Source organism: Lithobates pipiens, unplaced genomic scaffold, assembly GCF_037356315.1.
Source record: "Lithobates pipiens isolate NorthernLeopardFrog02 unplaced genomic scaffold, aLitPip1_a1.2 Scaffold_1, whole genome shotgun sequence".
NCBI classification, from domain to species: Eukaryota; Metazoa; Chordata; class Amphibia; order Anura; family Ranidae; genus Lithobates; species Lithobates pipiens.
In genome coordinates this window covers 155,093,321-155,110,531 of record NW_027507685.1, presented here as the reverse complement: position 1 = coordinate 155,110,531, position 17,211 = coordinate 155,093,321, and positions in this window count along the sequence as shown.

Sequence of the window (17,211 nt, the reverse complement as noted above, 5' to 3'; positions counted from 1 at the left end):
TTCACCCCAGCTATGAAAGCATCAGCTGGATAAAAATACTGCCATATTATCTTAGCTCAGATAAAATAAAATAGCATTTGCAACCGTTATATTACTGACGCTTTTTTTTCCCCTCCATACAAAAGAAGGTGGATTTATACACTGAAGAAATATGACTTGCCATCAGCGTTCTGTTCCAGCACGACCGTGCTCCTGGTGAAACACCCACAATGCGTTTCGTGGGGTAAAAAAAATCGAATTCTCTCCGACCTCCGGAGTAGCAGGAGAATTGAACATGATGCAGTGTCTTGATTTACCGGAAAAAAAAGAATAAAGAATCGTCAGGTTGAGTCATGATTTATATCTTCATAGTTGTCATGTGGTACACCGGCCACCCCTGCCAGGATCTTGCTCATGGGGGGGGGGGGGGGGGGGTTCGCTGCGAGTTCTGGGATAGTCTCCTCCTCCATTCTATATGGCTGCCCATTCGCCCCGTTCATCCCCTTCCCTCCCCACATCCTGCCTCCTCACTGCTGCAGTCTTTGCTGTAACATGGTTGTAAAAAGCTCCTGTCCATTCATTGGGATGTGAAAGGTCCCCATTGCTTGACATTTTTCCGGCAAGGACAGTGTGAGAGGCGATTCATTCCCGGCCAAGTGGGTCAAGGAGAATTTCCGCAGCTTTTCAAGCGGTTAAAGTATAATGTAATTGATACATTGGGTTGTTTTATCATTATTGTATTGATTTTTTAACCAAGAGCTGTGCATAATATTGTCACCTATTGGGTTTATTTACCAATAATCAGTAGTGTTGCTGGGTGGTCATGATTTTTTTAGGTGGGCTTTTCTAATAAGGGCGATGGTGATGTGCTTATTGTAAAACTGATACCACTGCATGGGTTTATACCTTTCATTGGTTTAGAGTAGTTGTAAAAATGACAAATGTTTTAGATGGCAAGTTGCTGAATCTTTCACATACTTCTTAAGCTCACTTGTTACAATCCAATTGTTCAGGGCTCCTTCACACCAGCAGCAGCACTGAATGCCTGGCCAACGGTGTGCGCTGGGAGGACCGCCAAGTACTAGAATTTTTTTCTCTCTTTTTTTTTTTTTTTTGTTAGAACTTGATTAAAATTAAGTTTGTAATGTTCACATCGCATGAAGTGCAGTGATTTTTTTCTGCATCAAAAACACATGGAAAGTAGGTTATATGGGTTCCAATGGCAGAGTTTACACCAGTGTTTTTCAGTTCCAGAAAAAAATGTACAACATGCTGCTTTTTTCCAGTACAGAACTGTACTAGAACATGTTAAAAAGCATAAAAAATGCACTGGACCCCAGTAAAGTGAAAAAAAAAAAAATAGGAAAAAAGAAGAAAAAAAGTATCTGAAATGCACGCAGAAATGCATAGGAAAATGCAACAAAAATGCATCAAAAACACATTAAAAACGGAACGGATCTGGAGGACATATTTGTGGTGTGAACGGGCAAGTGATACTTCATTGGGTTCTAATCACTGCAGTTGTGTTCCAATGTGGTAGTTTGCATTGCAGCATGCTTCACTGCAAAACAATACCACATTCACTACACACCACCCTAACCTATTGGTGTGCGCTGACTTCATGGCAAACACGGCAGATTGCCTTGTCTTTGTGTTTGAACTGCATTGGGCAATGTTGCCCAAGTCAGCCCAATGCAAATAGTGTTAATGGGCCCTCAATATTTTAACTGGAAAAGGAGCACATTATCAGGTTGGCAAATTTCCATTCTTGTTTGGTGGAGTGTTAAAGCGGAGCTCCAGTCATTTTTGTGTTTATTTAAAAAACTGTAGCTGCTGACTTTTCATAAACACACAGTCACCTGTCCCTCGATCCGCAACCGCAGCCATCTTCATGCTCCTTCAGCGGCGCCGGCATCTCTACTACGGGCACCCGGCTGTGACAGCTTGCGGCTTCACAGCTGGGTGCCCATTGTGCAAGCATGAGCAGTGCTGCGCTCTGTGACTGGTCTCAAAGTCTTCTAGGACCTGTCATGTGTCTCAGAAGTCTTCGGTGGGGAGGAGAACTTCTGCGTTCGATCGCCTAAGGAAGTGGCAGTGGGAGCGGGTACCTGTCAAAATGGGGTACCTGCTCCTTCCCAAAAGCTCAGTTTCACAAACCTTAAAGTAGAACTTCCACTTTTGGCTGCAACTCCACTTTAATTAGACTATATACTTTACAATATTATACAATCCAATTGTTGGCCATACATGACACAGTCTGACGTTACAATCTTCTTTCGATTTTCCAAACCCATGTTAAAAAAAAAAAAGATTCAATTGAATTTTTATCCAGTCAGGCAGGCACTTGTGTTACATAATTGTTGGTAAATTGTAAAATTTGATAGTAACGTGTGTCAATCTTAAAGTGGAGGTAAAGGCACTTTTATAAAAAAAAATATATATATATATATTTTTATGGCAGAAGAGACTGTCACACTGCCAAATGCGATCTGATGGGGAGTGTCATTATATGTTAACGACACCCCCATTTCAGCTGGCATATCGCACTGCGAACTGACAGTTAGGACATGAATCGGATCGCATATGTGTGAACACACATGCGATCCGATTCTGGTCCAAACAGAAAAAAGGGTCCTGTGCGTGTTTGGACCGAATGCGGTGCGATATCAGCCATATTATCTGTATGGCTGACATCGCATCCACACAGACATCGCATGTAATGTGAACAGCCGTGCCCTGCGAATTACATGCGATGTCTGGCATCGCGCTAGTGTGAACCGGCACTTACAAAGAAATTGTAACATGAATTTCCAACTTAAGCATATGGCATATTGAACTTTTTTTCAATTTTCTCATTTATCACTTCCAGCCATTAAGGTTGATTAAATGGCAACCATATTATTATTTATGTATTTATTTTTTATTTGCAGCACTGAATGATTTTGTAACTTGATTTTTCAATCAGACTTGATTCAAACAGAAAAGGACTAAAACAAGTATGGTCAAATAAAAAGAGAAAATCCAGATCCGATCAATTGTTTTATATTGCATAGAAAAAATGTGTCTTTGAATATGGCTAGCATCATTTAGCGGTTCATTCAAAAGGCAGCGGTGTGCCAATTAATCAGAAATCGGCTTGAAGTATTTAAGATATGCAGATTAAAAAATGTGTTTTCCGGCTGCTGCAAGTTTCTGCAAACAATATTTTTACCATGTTCATTACTTTGCAAGAGAAATTAACTCTTCCTAACCCCCCCAAGTTTAAATCCCTGACACTGGTCCCTGCCTTAAAATAATAAAAAATCCAGTGTTGTCTTGCTTGAAGTATCACCACCATCTTTAGTTGGAGATCCAACACATTCACAGACATGCCCTTAATATGCCAGGTCTTTGTGGCATGTGTGCATGCGCAATATCTTACAAACAACTCATGAGATGGCTAAGTTGCACATCCCAGGGGGCAGCTTGTGAGATGTTGCCCTCGGTATGTATGAGCATGTGTGGGGATGGGTAGCCTGACGTCATCCTTCACTAAGCCAGGATTTAAAAAAAAAATTTTTTTTTTGTTTTTTACTACTGTGTAAAAGGAACAGGTGACCTTGTAAAAATGGGTAAAGTTTGGTTCGGAATAAGGTAAAGTGACGTAATAAACATGCTGTTAAAATTGTGGCTTGTGTGACAGGTGTATTACTTGTGTATTGCTTGTACATTTAACCATAACATCCAATTATCTTTGGAGTCTGATGTCCTGCTTTCATTGTATCTTGGATGCTCCAACAGCAAGAACACCCTCTCGTAATTTCTGACTCCATTCCTGTCCACCTGGGAGTTTGGGGAATCCTCTCACTAATACAGTCCCTGAAAAACTGAAGAATCGGCAAGGTGGTTTAAAAGGTAAGTTCATCTTTTCATGAAAAATGAAAAGGTGAGTTCATTCCAACTGGCCTGGCCACCTCTCTGGACCCCACTGTGTATAGCGGGTGCGATGCCCCGTGCTGCCGGTCTGTACACCTCACCGGAGGGGATACTTCGTAGTCTCATATTCCCATCACAGACGTTCCTGGATAAGCTCTCAATGTTTAGGTGCTGCAGCAACAACCAGCTGGATACTGGTTCAAGTCACAAAGTAGATATTTGCCAGCACACCATGGATCAACAAAAAGTAGCGTCCAAATTGATTATTTATTGCATGATCACAACACTCTCTTTGTGTTGTGATCATGCAATAAATAATCCGTTTGGACGCTACTTTTTGTTGATCCATGGTGTGCTGGCAAATATCTACTTTTTTACTAATCATAAAGCTCACAATGGCAAGAATGGCAAGCAGGCAAGCATATATGACCATGCTAACCAACGAGAAGCGTATCTGAGATTTCTTCTTTCAGTAAAGTGCCCCAGAAGAAATAAGAACTTCTTATTACAGCAAAGTCACTGATCTCTGACCATTGAGCATTATTGATACTCACTTTGGGGTGCATATTACAGAGTACAGACCACAGGATGGAGTATCATGGTCACTATGTTCAGTGGGGGGGGGGGGAGGGGGGGCCTGGATAGTTGAGGTTAATTCACCTTTGTAATTTTCATGAAACTTACCCTTTAACTTTCTATCATCTATCAAAAAATACTGAAATATCAGTATTGGCCACACTGATCCTTTAGGTCTGGTTCACACCTATGCTTTTCATAGCACATTTTCAGTTTTGTAGCAACACGCTACAGTCCATTAGACATAGTTTCCTATGGATCATGTTCATATCTGTGCATTTTACAGAAAAGGCCGGGGACTTTTTTCTGGTTTTTGGTTCCATAGACTTCAATGACTCAAAAATGTGTATTGAAAAAAATGCAAAATGCACCTGGAATATGCAAACTGCAACATGCATTGGTGTGAATCAGGCCTTAGGCCCATTCACATGTATGCAATGCAGTAACACACATTTTCAAAAGCAAACATATATTATATTGCAGCTTATCATTTCTTACCTGTGATGGCCACATTTGTTTCCTTTTCTTAGGCTTGCTTTTTTCTATTCTCCTCTGGTGATCTGGCCTATTGTTTTTCACAAGCTCTCCAGCAGAATGTATCAGTTTATAAGGCTAAAACAAACCACCTAACACTTGCAGAGGTAATTAAATTGATCAGCTTTATACATATAAAACCTTTATCCCAAAAGGAAAAGTAAACTGTTTGCTCTAACAGCTTATAAAGTGTCTACTAGAGTTTGGCTTCAATTTGTTAGGGGATCTAAATCTGCTAATATATTTAACACCCCTCCACCCCAAAGACTGACAATGTCTGCTGTGCTTATTTCTCCAGAGTTGTTTCTCACTAATGCCGGTAGTGTGTTGGTGACCCAATCACCAGGTTAAAACAAAGGGAAAAAAGCCAAAGAAAAAAAAACGAATGCAGCCATCACATCTAATGATTGGTATGCTGCAACATATTACACTTTTGGGCTTTTTAGCTTTAGGTTTAATACTGCTTTAAGGTAACCCTTTCATTTTAAATGGGTTATCAGTGGGTTGCACCATTTTTGACAACCCACTGTATCAACTAAACATTTACTTTTTTTACTATATATGTGTGTTGGGAGTGAATTGCACTGCATTGCAAATACCGCAATGCACAAGTGTGACTCCAACCCTTAACTATCTACAGCAGTGATTTCCAACCAGGTATTGCTATGGATTCCTTGAGCATTTGCTGTCTAAAATCCTATTTAATAGTGCCTGTATAGTTACAGGGCCAATGCCATTTGGTTGAGTAAGGGTGGCATTCTGACCACCACTGAGGGGGTTCAAACCTCCTACTGACCACCAATGTAAGGGACATTTTTCCTAGCGACTCCCCCAGTAGTAAGGGTTCCCCAAGACCTAAAAATTATTTTAGAGATTCCTTTGGGGTAAAAGGGTTAAAAAATACTGATCTATAGGCTAAAATTGCATAGGTATACAACTAATTCTAGGGCTCATTCATACTGGCAGCCAGTGGAGCAACTATCCTCATGCATGTGTTGTGCGTGAGCAACCATGGCCAGATCTGTACCCTGTACAAATAATTGCCTGGCGCTGCCGCTGTTCACCTGTTACCAGCTACATGCATTCAGGAACTTTGGCCCTAAATGCAGACAGTTTGCATCTAAAGATGGCGTTTTTAGATGTAGCTAATTGTTTTGCTTATGTGCGGCTATAGCATAGAATTCTTCTGCGTCTAGAGGTGGCGTTTAACCACTTCTGAACTCAGTAGCCTATCTGCCCTTATTCACTCTTATGAGTGAGGCTTTATGTTTTAAAGACCAGATCACATATCTATTCACCTGTAATCTTTGCCTTTCTTTTTTATGTATTTAAAAAAAGCAAAATTTCTGATTAAACCAGTAATGAATAAAACCCGCAAACCTTTAATGTTTAGATGTGTGAACAGTGAATGTGACATTTCCATGTCTTTCTATGCAGTATACCCAATTACCTTTTAGATGACCCCTCAGTGTAATGTCCTTGTACACAAGGACCCTTCAATAGCTCCCTTCCTAGAAAGCCAGTACACACCAATAGCCTGTGATAAATTCAGCTTGTTCACGCCAAGCTTTCTATTCCCCCTCTGCCTACAATCCGCCCCTTTTCTTGCTTGCACACATAGTAGAAAAAAAAAAAAAAAAAGGAAAAAAACCTCTGTGCCTTTACGCCGTTAAATTACTGCTTACGGAGGCGTTTTTAAACCTGAAGGTCATTTATCAATGTCTGGCCAGTTTGAAATGTAGTGATCTTGATAAATTCCTTTCATTCGTATTACATTCTCCTCAAAGCGCTTGCAGCAGGGGAGACCGGCGCCATGCTAGCAGCAGAAGAGACACGGATCTGAATATGTGGGATTTGGGGACCGGTCTTACCATATATTGATCTTTTACTAAAGGTGAAACGTTTCACTTGGTCATTACAGAATCCGACATTTCAGGTGGTGCTCCATGTTGTGTTTTCTCAAATGAAACCAAAGCATGAAACTCTTTTCATTTTATTGTATTATTTATGTGCTTCAGCACCGGTATTTTCTGTATGTGAAGCATTTGGTATGAAAGGACCTGAATGTAAAGTGGGCAGTATTTTTTTTTTTATACTATCAGGAGGAAATATGAGAACATTTGTCATTATATATTAGAATAAATATCACTTGATTGCACCCAACAAGCCATATGTTATGCATTGAAATAATCACAAACAGTGCAAATTCAGCTCTCAGGGCACATACAATTTCTATCTTTGCTCCAAATAATACATATACTCGTGTATATACATACCAAAAGTTAATTGCGTTCCACCATCTGTTTAATCCAACAAAGTCCACAATCTGTGTTAGATTGTGGAAAAGAATGAACTTTTTGCACATATATAAAATATAGAGGTTGTTCAGAATGATTTTGTGCACTTAGAGAATTTTATATCTATGAATTTTGTGCTATATAGAGTCGTTTTCATTTCTTGTCATTAAGTGTTCTTGCATAGCAAGACCACTTACTGTTATCTCACATATATATTATTATTATTATAGCCAAATTTACCACCCTAACTCCTCCCACAGCTTTTACACTACATAGACAGTAATATACCAAAACGTGCGGATTGTTCCCGATTGGTGTGCTATTACTTTGTGGAACGTTTCGCCGGATGGTTCACGAAATACCGTAGTTTTTGCGGCATAGGAATGAATGCCGAAATGTTCAAAACTAGAGTGGGAGGTGACAAAAGCTGACAACCCCATGATCAGCCAAAACATTATGACCCCCCATGATCAGCCAAAACATTATGACCCCCCCATGATCGGCCAAAACATTATGACCAGCCAAAACATTATTCCCCCCCCCCCCCCCCCAGTTACTCTCGCCACTCCAGTAGGTGGAGACAAGAACACTTCACACAATTTCCCCAGAAATTGTAGCTTTTCTAGTTATATATTAACATTCCTAGCCACTGAAGACATTATAAGGAAATTTATAAAAATCACACCCTGGCTGAGTCAGGGCCTTCAAGAAAACAACACATTATGCTAATGAGTTTGCTGAATAGTAAAATTATTCAACTGTTATATATAAATCTTTTCTTGTAGCTCTAACAATGGATAAGGCAACCATTTATAAACGACTTGTATATTAATTAAATGATATTAATAAATGTTATAATAAATATATCTACTATAAAACTAAATATATATGTATTATAAAAATAAATAATTTATGACTGATATAGATACAGTGGATGTAAAAAGTCTACACACCCCTGTTAAAATGTCAGGTTTCTGTGATGTAAAAAAACAAGACAAAGGTAAATCATTTCAGAACTTTTTCCACCTTTAATGCGACCTATAAACTGTACAACTCAGCTGAACAACAAACTGAAATCTTTTAGGTGGAGGAATGTAAAAATAAAAAAATAAAATAATATGGTTGCATAAGTGTGCACACCCTTAACCGCTTGCCGACCAGCACACACCGATTTATGTCGGCAGAATGGCACTGGTAGGCAAAAGGACATAAAGGTACGTCACCTTAAATAAGCAGTGTCGTGGGCGCGTGCGACCGTGATTGTGGGTCCCGCGGACTTGATGTCCGCTGGGTGCCCGCGATCGCGTCATGGAGAGGTAGAACAGGGAAATGCTTTTGTAAACCAAGCATTTCCCCGCTCTGCCTAGTGACAGGACAGAGATCACTGCTCTCTGTCATTGGGAGCAGTGATCACTGTCCTGTGTGTTGAAGCCCATCCCCCTCACAAGTAGAATCGCTCCCTAGGACACGTAACCCCTTCATTACCCCTAGTGGTTAACCCCTTCAATGCCAGTGTCATTTACACAGTAATCAGTGCATTTTTGTAGCACTGATCGTTGTATAAATGACAATGGTCCTAAAATAGTGTCAAAAGTGTCTGATCTGTCCGCCTTAATGTTGCAGTCCTGATAAAAATTGCAGATCGGCACCATTACTAATAAAAAAAAAATGCCATAAAACTATCCCCTATTTTGTAGACACTATACATTTTGCGCAAACCAATCAATATACACTTATTGCGATTTTTTTTTTTTTTTTTACTAAAAATATGTAGAAGAATACATATCGGCCTAAACTGAGGAAAAACATAGTTTTTTTATATATTTTTGGGGGATATTTATTATAGACAAAAGTAAAAAATATTGTATTTTTTTTCAAAATTGTGGGCCTTTTTTACTTATAGCGCAAAAAATAAAAAACACAGAGTTCATAAAATACCACCAAAAGAAATCTCTATTTGTGGGGAAAAAAGGACATCGATTTTGTTTGTGTGCAATGTCGCACGACCGTGCAATTGTCAGTTAAAGCGACGCAGTGCCGAATCGCAAAAAATGCTCTGGTCAGGAAAGGGTAAAATCTTCCGGGGCTGAAGTGGTTAAACTAATACTTTGTTAAATAATTTTTTGAATGATTTTATTGCAGCACTTTTTGAGTTTATCAGCATGACACATCTTGACTTGGAATATTTTCCCACTCTTCTTTGCAAAAACACTCCAAATCTATCAGGGCATCTGATAGATGGCGAGGGCATCTCCTGTGCACAGCCCTCTTCAGCCCAAATCAACAGCCCTCTGTTGATTTGGATGTATGCTTTGGGTCGTTATTAGGGATGAGCCGAACACCCCCCGGTTCGGTTCGCACCAGAACTTGCGAACGGCCCCCACGTTCGTTACGAACGTTAGAACCCCATTGAAGTCTATGGGACTCGAACGTTCGAAATGGAAAGTGCTAATTTTAACGGCTAATATGCAAGATACTGTCCTAAAAAGGGTTTGGGGACCTGCCTCCTGCCTCAGGGGACATGGGTCAATGCAAAAAAAAGTTTTAAAAACGGCCGTTTTGGCGGGAGCACTGATTTTAATGACGATTAAAGTGAAAAAAAAAAAAAGTGAAATATTCCTTTAAATATGGTGCCTGGGGGGTGTCTGTAGTATGCCTGTGAAGTGCCACGTGTTTCCCGTGTTTAGAACAGTCCCTGCACCAAATGACATTAAACGGAAATAACACCATTTAAAACTGCTTGCGGTTTTAATGTTATATCTGGTTCCTGCAATATGGTTGAAAATCATTGAGAAAAATGGCATGGGTAGCCCTCCCTGCCCATTACCAGCCTATTTGGGTCTTGTACGCATATTAAGGGGAACCCTGTACCCATATTAAAAAAAGGAAATGCGTGTGGCCCCCAGGCCCTATATACTCATAACAGCAGTATACAGGCAGTGCAAACAAGACAGGGACTGTGTAAGTTTGTTGTGTTAAGTTGAATCTGTTTGTAATTTTCAACTGGTACATTTTTAAAGTGTAGCTCCAGTCAAAAAAACTATTTTTAAGCTTTTTGGAAAACATAGGGAAGGGTTATCACCCCTGTATAATTTGTTTTGTCGTCCGTCTTTTTTCATCTCACTTGCTGCTGTCTCCTTGCGTTTGCAAGTAGGAGATGTTTGTAAGTTGGATGTTTGAAAGTAGGGGCCTGCCCTATATTATAGCGGTATGTACTGGGTACAGAGCACGCAGACAGCATGCATCTCCTAACACTACTGACTGCAAGCTCTATTATTAACCACTTGACCACTGGGCCCTTAAACACCCTTAATAACCAGACCAATTTTCAGCTTTTGGTGCTCTCACATTTTGAATGACAATTACTCAGTCATGCAACACTGGACCTATATGAAATGTTTGTCCTTTTTTTCACACAAATAGAGCTTTCTTTTGGTGGTATTTAATCACCTCTCAGTTTTTTTATTTTTTGTGCTATAAAAGAAAAAAGACCGGAAATTCTGCGAAAAAATGAATTTTCTTTGTTTCTGTTATAAAATTTAGCAGATTAGTAATTTTTTCTTCATAATTTTTTTTTTACTGGTTACATGTTTTGAGTTGCAGAGGAGGTCTAGGACTAAAATTATTGCTCTCGCTCTAACGTTCTCGGCGATACCTCACATGTGTGGTTTGAACACCGTTTTCATATGTGGGCGGGGCTTACGCATGCGTTCGCTTCTGCATGCAAGCACATGGGGACATGGGCGCTTTAATTTTAATTTTTATTTTTTTTATTGTTCATTTTACTTTATTTCTTTTAGTTTGACATTTTTTTCCCCAAAAATATATTTTTGATCACTTTTATTCCTATTACAAGGAATGTAAACATCCCTTGTAATAGGAATATGGGGTGACAGGTCCTCTTTACAGTGAAATCTGGGGGTCAGTATGACCCCACATCTCACCTCTAGGCTGGGAAGCCTGAAATAAAAAATAAAAAAAAGACTCTGGCTTTGATCGTACTGGCGAGTTGGTAGAAGCACCGGAGGGCGGTGAGGGGTGGGGGGCGTCTATGGCTGGGTATTTCAGGGTATCACCGAGTATGGCTGGGTATCTCCGAGTATGGCTGGGTATGGCAATTTATGGCAGGGTATTGCAGAGTATTGGCGGGGTACTACAGAGTAATAGCAGGGTACTGCAGAGTATTGGGGAGTACTACAGAGTAATGGCAGGGTACTGCAGAGTAAAGGCAGGGTACTGCAGAGTAATGGGGGGTACTGCAGAGTAATGGCAGGGTACTGCAGAGTATGCACTGGTATTGCAGAGTATTGGCGGGGTATTGGTGGGGTACTACAGAGTAATAGCAGGGTACTGCAGAGTATTGGGGAGTACTACAGAGTAATGGCAGGGTACTGCAGAGTAAAGGCAGGGTACTGCAGAGTAATGGCAGGGTACTGCAGAGTAATGGCAGGGTACTGCACTGCAGAGTAATGGCGGGGTACTGCAGAGTAATGGCGGGTACTGCAGAGTATTGGGGGGTACTGCAGAGTAATGGCAGGGTACTGCAGAGTATTGGGGAGTACTACAGAGTAATGGCAGGGTACTGCAGCTGCTGACACCGATCTCTTTCCCCTCCGCTGTACCGATCGGTACAGAGAGGGGAGGGAGGAACCGGCGTCATAACATGACGCCGTTTTGTTTACAAGTGATCACTCCGTCATTTGACGGAGCGATCACATGGTAAACGGCCGCGACGAGCGGCCGTTTACCGTGATCCGTGATGCGCCGGGTCCACAGATGCTCTCGAGTGCGCGCCCCAGGGGGCGCGCGAGAGCAGAATTCTGGGAGGCCGTTAATTAACGGCCTCTCAGAGTTAAACAACCGCCCTGAAGCCGTTAATCGGCAATGGGCGGTTGTTAAGTGGTTAAAGATAGATCACTAGCTAGCTATATAGGTGAGGTGAATATAGTGTAGTGGTGTATACTGCGGTCAGGGCACAGACAATAACCACCACACAAGAGCAAGATAGGAAATCAGCCAAAAACGATTGGTGTGTAACTGTGTTGAAGGTACACAGAACACCCACTGCTTCAGATGCCAACACACTACACGAGGCCGCCTCAAAGGCGGCCTTATATAGTGTGGGGCGTGCACTACACAGCCTGAGCTATGATTGGCCACAGGCAGGATTGGCCACAATCATGGCTCTCCTCGCTGCTGGCGCTGCGATTGGCCAAGCATGCGGGGTCACAGTGCATGCTTGGCCAATCACGAGCCAGCAATGCACTGCGCCACCGCAGTGCATTGTGGTCCGCGCGCGCCATACGAATTTTGACGCGAACGGACCAAGAGTTCGGATTTCGCCGAACGCCCGAACAGCCAATGTTCGAGTCGAACGTACGTTCGACTCGAACACGAAGCTCATCCCTAGTCGTTATCATGCTGAAAGATGACGTTCTTCTTCATGTTCAGCTTTCTAGCAGAAGCCTGAAGGTTTTGTGCAAATTTTGACTGGTATTTGGAACTGTTCAGAATTCCCTCTACCTTGACTAAGGCCCCACTTCCAATTGAAGAAAAACAGCCCCAAAGCATGATGCTGCCACCGCCATGCTTCATAGTGCGTATAGGGTTCTTTTGGTGATGTGCAGTGTTGTTTTTGAGCCAAACATATATTTTGGAATTATGACTAAAAAATTCAACCTTGGTTTCCTCAGACCATAACACATTTTCCCACATGCTTTTGGGAGACTTCAGATGTGCTTTTACAATATGTAGCTGGAATTGGATGTTTTTCTTCATAAGAAAAACTTGCTAATCTACCCCATAGCCCAGACATATGAAAAATATGGGAGATTGTTGTTATATGTACCACACAGCCAGTACTTGCCATATATTCCTGCAGCTCCTTTAATGTTGCTGTAAGCCTCTTGACAGCCTCCCTGACCAGTTTGTCTTATCATAAATTTTGGCGGGACATCCAGTTCTGTGTAATGTCACTGTTGTGCCATATTTTGTCCACTTGATGAGGACTGTCTTCACTGTGTTCCATGGTATATCTAATGCCTTTGAAGTTCTTTTGTACCCTTCTCCTGACTGAAACCTTGTTAGCCCTTGTACACACGGTCGGAGAATCCGTCGGAATGTGTCCTATCGGACCGTGTTGTCGGATAATCTGACTGTGTGTGGTATGCATCGGACTGATTCCGTCGGAATATCCGTCGGACCCAATTTTCCAACATGTTGGAAATATTTTCCGACCGACTGGTCCGATCGGACATACTCCGATCATGTGTAGAGAATTCAGATCGGACCAAGTGCCACGCATGCTCAGATCAAATTCCTAGACCAAAGCTATTGGCTACAAGCCTGAACGTAGTCCCATCATAACGAAATAACGTCATCACGTTCTGAATGATCAGATTTTCCGACAACTTGGTCCGACCGTGTGTATGCAACAGTTTCGGACACAATCCGTCGGACAAAATCCGACGGATTTGGTTGGCAGAATGTCCGACCGTGTGTATAGGGGCTAACTGATGCTTTGGAAGCTCTCTGCAGACCATGGCTTTGGCTATAAGATGTGACTAAGAAAATGAGGTTAATCGGATGCACTTTAAATGATGGCATGCATGTAGTGACTTCTGCAGTTTATAGGTCACATTAAAGGTGGAAAAAGCTCTGAAGTTATTTCTTTGTCTCATTTTTTTACATCACATTTTATATCCACTATATACACACACACATTTTATATATATATATATATATATATATATATATATGTATATATATATTTTATATTTATATTTTTTTTATTTATATTATGTGTGTGTGTGTGTATATAGTGGATATAAAATGTCAGGTTTCTGTGACGTAAAAAAATGAGACAAAGAAATAACTTCAGAGCTTTTTCCACCTTTAATATATATTTAGTAAATGCATTGTAAAAAAAAAAAAAAAAAAAACTATGTATATGTTATTTAGGAGACAATTGCATTTTGCACGTCATTGCAAGTTCATATTTCTGGTGGAGTGATTTTTATAACTGTACCCATTATTCAATTAAAAAAAAGACCCTAGGTGGCATATAGTTATAGCCAGTCAGGTTGAAAAACATGCAAGTTCATCTGGTTCAACCGATAGAAAAAAAAGGTAACAAAAAGCCTCCATATACACAATCCTTAAAGGATAGGTTCACCTTTTCGGGCCGAATTTCACTTTTTATAAAAAATAGAAGCGTTTTCAAAAGCCATTTCTGGTCCAGCTATCCCAATGTGCTTTTCTTTCACCTTATCCACAGGAGGAGATTTAAAATCTTGTCAGTTTATTTGTATTTTTTTAAATGATTTTCAGATTCCATCACTTCCTGTAGATTGTCTCTCAGCATTCACTTCCTGCAGGTCATCTCCCAGAAGCCTTCACTTCCTTGTTGCATCACAGAAGCGGGTGTGATAGGGTGTTTTCACCACTCTGGACCACACCTCCCTCATTACAATATCACCTTCCACCTACTTTCTATACAATCTGATTGTACAATTTACTTCAGATCTAGAATTTTCTAATTGAATGGATTGACCAGGTGGATCCACCTATTCCATAGTTCTGGTAAACCTAAAGGAAATTGTGCAGAGATTGTACAATCAGATTGCATAGTGTACGTCTATTTTAATACAAGTACACAGGGGGGGAGTGGACAGAGACTCAGTTGCCAGGCCCCATTCACATCTCCAAATAGCGAAAACTCACATTCCCGCATTAATTTTTTGTATGGTGTGTTACCGCATTTTTTGGTGCATTTGCTACACTTAAGGAGCCTTTAACATTTAATAACAACACAAAGCTTGCATTTTCTGTGCGATTTGCCATGCATTTGGAAACACACAGCTGTTAATGGAGCCTCATTGTTTTTGTGTAAATGCACCAATTTCAGGTCCCGTACACACCTAGAGTAGTGGTAGTGCATGTTTTTTGGCTAGTTTTTCCAGTGACACACAGTGCAGCCTGTTGATTTCAATGGGCTGTGCTACTCGTGACAAAGTAGTTCATGGGACATTTTGGCATAGTACAAGTTGCACATTTTTTACTGTGCATTTTGCTGCATTTGTCACCCATTTTTTCATGTGGCAAAATGTGTGATTTCTTCTGTGTTTGCCCCCATGGGACCCGAAGAATCCAAAAATTTGGGCCTAGGCCTCACTGCAACGAGGGAAATGCCAACAGCCCAAAGATAATAATCCTGCAATGCTGTGCAGTAGGTAGTAGTAACAATTCTGTTGCAAAGCAGTATGCAAATTAAACTAGATAACTCCCCAAAACCCTCCTTGGAAAATATGTAACGTTTACATTCATCCGGAGAAGTCCAGAATTGCTTGTGACCGATATAAAACAGAGAAAAAAACTTAAACACAGGAGCAAACCACTATTGCAACTGTCTCAAGGCTAACTTGTTCCAGAAATCCAATGGGCTCTGGAATTCAAGATTGTACATTACCCAAACGCAAACCACCTCTGTTGGTGGGAAAAGATCAAGAGCCAAAGTGAGCATCAGGGAAGATCAGCCATGGCCCACTGTTTGGAGCACCTGGGAGTGAAGGACTTGCAAGGCTTGCGACTTTTGTGAGCCCGGTCTGCGATTTTGACGTGCTGATCCCACTGAAGTAGATCTTATGCATGGGTTCTGCAAGGGTGCAGCTGGTTGAGAGTGGAGCTCAGCAGGTACATCCAATCTAAGCGACTGTAGGTGAGTGCCGAGTTCCCCAAACGTTGTGGCTTCATAATTGGAGTCCTGATAGTCAAAGGAGACTTTAAAGGGGAACCCCCACTGATATCGTATATTTTGAGCTTGCAGGAGCTGTAGGAGGGGTTTTAGAGTTTGACGTTTCAGAATAGTCAATTGGGATAGATCAGAGAAAACTTGGTAGGGATGGCCTTGGAAAGTAAGGGAACGGTAATCTCTGGAAGCCCACATCACCACTTCCTTGGTAATAGTGAAATTTCAGAATAACATCTTGTGGTGGGCCATCCGGATTTCTGCAAGTCAAAGCTCTATGCACTCTGTCTATTTCTAATCTGTCTGCAGGGATAGAGGGAACCAGCTCCTGCAACAGGGCCAGCATGGAGCCTTGCAAATCAGTGATAGTTTCTGGGAGCCCCCGAACTCTGATATTACCCCTGCGGGCCCTAGTCTCTTCAAGTTGAGTGCGCAAAAAGGCAATCTCGCCCTGCATCTCCTCCAGGTCTGTCTCATGGGCATCTAAGACAGCAGTAGCAACATCCAGCCTAAGTGGTTAAAAGGACTTCGTCTACAGACCGAAGTTCATTCATTTGATCTAAGAACTGAGAGATACATTGTATTTCTTTATTATCTCTCTGCGCTGAGGAATGTCTTTTTTTTTTTTTTTGCCAGCTCTGGCTCTGCACAAACAAAGAGCCGACAATTACATTTAAAAAGCTGCAAGTGATAGTCAGCATCGGCAAGTGAGAGAGACTTCCTCCTCACTGTGTGTACTGCTCTGTCCTGCCCCTCTCTTTGCACACACTGGATTTAATAGATGGAAAGATGAAAAAACGAAGGTCCGCTTTAATACAAGAAAGGATTTTGTTAGCTTTAGAAACCATAGCTTGGCATTGCATGCTATTATTAAGCTTATGATCTATCAGAACACCCATTTTCTTCTTCACCATTGACTGCCCAACTGTCCTAGTATGTATGATACATGCATGTTATTGGCTTTCACTTTTATAACTTTACATCTATCACTTTAGATTGTAAGCTCCTTGAGGGTAGGGGCCGATGTGAATGTACATGTAAAGCGCTGCGTAAATTGACGGTGCTATATACCGTATTTATCGGCGTATAACACGCACTTTTTTCCCCTTAAAAGCAGGGGAAAATCGTGGGTGCGTGTTATACGCCGATCCCCGAAATTCCGAG